This window comes from Dipodomys spectabilis, unplaced genomic scaffold (assembly GCF_019054845.1).
Source record: "Dipodomys spectabilis isolate Male_0828 unplaced genomic scaffold, ASM1905484v1 ptg000228l, whole genome shotgun sequence".
In the NCBI taxonomy this organism is placed as follows: Eukaryota; Metazoa; Chordata; class Mammalia; order Rodentia; family Heteromyidae; genus Dipodomys; species Dipodomys spectabilis.
In genome coordinates this window covers 10,655,976-10,660,986 of record NW_024870905.1, presented here as the reverse complement: position 1 = coordinate 10,660,986, position 5,011 = coordinate 10,655,976, and positions in this window count along the sequence as shown.

Here is a 5,011-nt window from a genome sequence, read left to right as displayed (position 1 = left end):
AAATGGTAGAGCATCAGACTTGAGTAAAAACGTGTGGGGACAGTACCCCAGGCCTTGAGTTCAAGTCCCTGTATATACACTCTGTCTCTGTCTGCCTGTCTCTCTCTCTCTCACACACACACACACACAGACACACACACACAGAGGTCTCTTGGATTTATCTGTCTGGGCTGACTTCAGACTGTGATTTTCAGATCTCAGCCTCCTGAGTAGCTGAGTGGCGTGAGCCACTGCACCCAACTACCCATTGTACACCGCTCTCATTGTATGCCTTTGCATTTGAGATGTGCGGTACTTGCTTTGTGCATTCTTTCTTTCCCCTGCTTAGCATCCGTCTCTCTGCCCACACTGCATTTCATGAGGACTGAGGGAGAGAGAAGAGGGAGGGAAGGAAGGAGGGAGAGAGAGCCCTTGGGAGGCTCTTAGCAGCCCTGCAAGGACCATAAATTCAAAAGGTTGCAACAGACATTTCCTTGGCTGTCAGTTCCAGCTCTATGATTTCAAAAGCCTTCTTCACACGCACCAATTGCATTTGGTAAATCATCCAGTGTACCAGGTCACAGCATTACTGGGAAAATGACAGCTCTGCGCCTCCTTCCTCTCCTAGCTGGAGAGCCTGTGTTGTAAATTCCTCCACGCAGGGGCCTCGCATGAGAAGAAGGGGAAGCAGTGGGGTTCATTTCTTTTTTTCTTTTTTTTTTTTTTTGGTCCGGTCGTGGGGCCTGAACTCTGGGCCTGGGCGCTGTCCCTCAGCTCTTCAGCTCAAGGCCAGTGCTCTACCACTTGAGCCACAGCGCCACTTCCGGCTTTTTTCTTTTTGCTTATGTGGTGCTGAGGAATCGAACCCAGGGCCTCATGCATGCAAGACAAGCGCTCTACCACTGAGCCACCTTCCCAGCCCCAGTGGGGTTCATTTCTTGTCTTTTTCTTTTTCTTGTTGTTCCTGGAACTTGAACACAGGACCTGCGCACTGTCTCTGAGCTCTTTTGTTCAAGGCTACCTACCATTCTACCACTTTGAGTCACGGTTCCACATCTGGTTTTTTTTTTTTTTGGTTTTTGGTTTTTGTGGTTTTTTTTTTTTTTTTCTAGTGGTTTATTGGAGATAAGAGTCTCAGGGACTTTCCTGCCCAGGCTGGCTTTGAACCACGATCCTCAGATCTCAGCCTCCTGAGTAGCTAGGATTACAGATGTGCCACCAGCGCCCAGCTGTTAAATTTCATTTCATTTCATAATGATTCTTTTTGTTTTTCCTGTCGGTCGTGGGGCTTGAACTCTGGGCCTGGGCGCTGTCCCTCTGCTCTTCAGCTCAAGGCTAGCGCTCTACCACTTGAGCGACAGCACCACTTCTGGTTTTCTGAGTGGTTCACTGGAGATAAGAGTCTCACAGATTTACCTGCCAGGCTGGTTTTGAACCATGATCCTCAGCTCTTAGCCTCCTGAGTATAGGATGACAGGCGTGAGCTACCAGCGCCCAACTTAATCATTCTTTTTAATTTTAGTATTTTTCTTCTTGGCAGTAAGTTGGGTTTTGAAGTCTCAGGCCTCATGTTTGCTAGGCAGGTATTCTACTACTTGAGCCATGCCTCTGGCCCTTTTCACGTCAGTTCTTTCTTAGCTGGGGCCTTGTACTGTTTGCCCCAGGGCTGGCCTAGACTGTAATCCTCCCATCTACACCTCCTATCTAAACCTGTCTACACTTCCTATCTACACTACTAGCTGGGATCTCAGGCAAACATCTTGACACTTGGATTCCTTGTTGAGATGGAGCTTTCACTCACTTGTTTTGCCCAAGTTGTTATACTCTAGCCTCCAATCACAATCCTCTGAATGTCTGCCTCCCAAGTGATAGTTAAATTTAAATAGCCACATGCAGTTAGTGGCACTCATGCTGGACACGGGGATTCTAGAATTGTGCTAATCATAATGTTATTTTAACAAATAAATAAAAGCAGCTGTGTGGGCTAGGAATGTGGCTTAGTGCTTTTCTAGCATGCATGAAGTCCTGGGTTTGATTCCTCAGTACCACATACACAGAAAAAACAGAAAGTGGTATTGTAGCTCAAGTGGTAGAGTACTAGCAAAAGAAGCTCAGGGACAGTCCCTAGACCCTGAGTTCAAGCCCTAGGAGGAAAAAAGAACAATGGAGAGAAAGAGATTATAAATTGTCCGACCTTTCAAATAGAATTCCCTCCACACTCAGTTAGACAATTGGAATTTTACTTTGGACTCAAAGCTAACAGATTGTGTGTGTGTGTGTGTGTGTGTGTGTGTGTGTGTGTGTGTGTGTGTGTGAGTGTGTGTGTGTGTGTGTGTGTGTGTGTGTTGGTCCTGGGGCTTGAACTCAGAGCCTGGGTGCTGTCTCTGAGCTTCTTTTGCTCAAGGCTGGTGCTCTATCACTTAAGCCATAGTTCCACTTCCCTTTTTTTTTTTTTTTTTGTCAGTGATGGGGCCTGAACTCTGGGCCTGGGTGCTATCCCTCAGCTCTTCAGCTCAACCCTAGTGCTCTTAGCACTTGAGCCATAGCGCCACTTCCAGCTTTTTTCTTTTTGCTTATGTGGTGCTGAGGAATCAAACCCAGGGCCTCATTCATGCAAGGCAAGCACTCTACCACTGAGCCATCTTCCCAGCCCTCCATATTTTATTTCTTTATTTTTTAAATGTGTGTGGTTAATTGAAGATAAAGAGTCTTACGAAGCTGGGCACTGGTGGCTGATGCTTGTAATCCTACCTACTTAAGAGGCTGAGATCTGAGGATCATAGTTCAAAGTCAGTCTGGGCAGGAAAGTCCCTGAGACTCTTATCTCCAATAAACCACTCAGAAAACAGCAAGTGGTGCTGTAGCTCAAGTGGTAGAGCACTAGCCTTGAGCTGAAGAGCTGAGGGACAGCACCCAGGCCCAGAGTTCAAGCCCCATGAGCAACAACAACAACAAAAACCCAAAAAAAGCCGTGATCCTCAGATCTCAGCCTCTTGAGTAGCTAGGATTACAGGCGTGAGCCATGACACTCTGCTAACAGCTTTGACTGCTGTGTTTTTTCTTTACCTGATCTATGCAGGTGGTAGTGATGTGGCCACCAGCCCCGGCCCTCTGCATGTGCCGCTCTGCGCCCTGACATCAGTCATCTCAGGGCCACCTTCTGGAACAGCTGTTGGAGTTCTTTAAGCCGGGACACCATTGCTAACTTTGATTGTTTTTTTTCCCCCCTAACAGACCATGTTCTGGTGTCATGAAATGCATGCTGCATACTGATGCAATTTAATGTTCAAGCTAGCTAGGAGAATGTTTTATTTATGGGGGAACTTTACATCTCCTGCTAGGGAGATAAAGTGCATGCAGAATGATCCCTCTCATGTCTGGATTTGATGAGAAGCCAGCTGCTCTGCCCATGCCCCATGGGGGTGAAAATCGAGAGGGAAGTGAGGAGCAGGGCAGGGAAAGGAGGTTTTCGACTTGCTAACCTGTGGAAAGATGTCTGTTCTTTTTTTTCCCCCCCAAGATGGGGATTTGAACTCAGTAACTGATGCTTTCATTCATTGGCTGGTGCTCTACCACCTGAGCCACACCTCCCACCCCACGCCTGATGACAAGAGGGATCAGGAGTCACTCTTCTGGAATCATACTTTTGTTGTTGGTGGTGGTGGTGGTGGTTGTCTGGCTTGAACTCTGGGCCTGGGCGCTGTCCCTCAGCTCTTCAGCTCAAGGCTAGCGCTCTACCACTTGAGCCACAGCGCCACTTGCAGTTTTCTGGTGGTTTATTGGAGATAAGAGTTTCACCAACTTTTCCTGCCCAGGCTGGGCTCTGAACCATGCTGCTTAGATCTCAGCCTCCTGAGTAGCAAGGGTTACAGGAGGGAATCACCAGTGCCTTGTTTTTTTAAGCTCTAAAGAGACTGTAGATAATCATAATTCTTTGAGGGAGGGAGGTCTTAGTACTCATACCGCTTGTCCTTATCAGCCTGAACCTTCGTGTCAATCAACAAACATTGAGCTATACATTGTTTTAGGTCCTGAGGCATATATATATATATATATATATATACATATACATATACATATACATATACATATACATATACATACATGAATGAAATCAGGGACCTTGTCCTTAAGGAGTTTGAGTTCCAGTTTTGAGCAGGGAAAATTTCAGGAACTGAGAAGGAACTGGGTGTAGTGGTACCTAGCGATCATCCCAGATACTCAAGAGGCAAGAGAATGGGAAGATAGGGGCTGGGAAGGTGGCTCAGTGGTAGAGCACTTGCCTTGCATGCCTGAGTCCCTGGGTTCGATTCCTCAGCACCACATAAGCAAAAAGAAAAAAGCCGGAAGTGGCGCTGTGGCTCAAGTGGTAGAGCGCTAGCCTTGAGCTGAAGAGCTGAGGGACAGCGCCCAGGCCCAGAGTTCAAGCCCCACGACCGGACCCAAAAAAAAAAAAAAGTTTGAAGCCAGCCTGGGCAAAGAGCTAGTGAGATCCCATCTCCACCAATAACTCAGTCCTTGTGGGTCATACCAGTAATTCCAATTATTCAGGAGGTAGAGATAGGATGAGCAAAGCCCAAGGCTGGCCCCAGGAAAATTATCTCAAGACTCTGAGAAATAACTAAAGCAAAAAAATAAAAATAGCCAGGCTCATACCTGTAATCCCAGCTACTCAGGAGGCTGAGATCTGAGGATCGTGGTTCAAAGCCAGCCCAGGCAGGAAAGTTCATGAGACTCTCATCTCCAATGAACCACCAAAAAGCCAGAAGTGGAGCCTATGGCTCAAATGGTAGAGTGGAAAAAGCTAAGGGACAATGTCCAAGCCCTGAGTTCGAGCCCCAGTAGTGGTACAAACACAAACAAAAGAAAATGCCCAGTAGGAAGTTGTATGACTTTGGAGCTGTTGGGAAATGGTCTGGAGATGGCAGCGGCAGCCACAGGGACAGAGCCAGTGCCTAGAAGGACACAGCAAGCATCAAAAAGAAGCCATGGAAAATGATCCTGGCACAGCACAACTGGAGGCCCGGGCTGG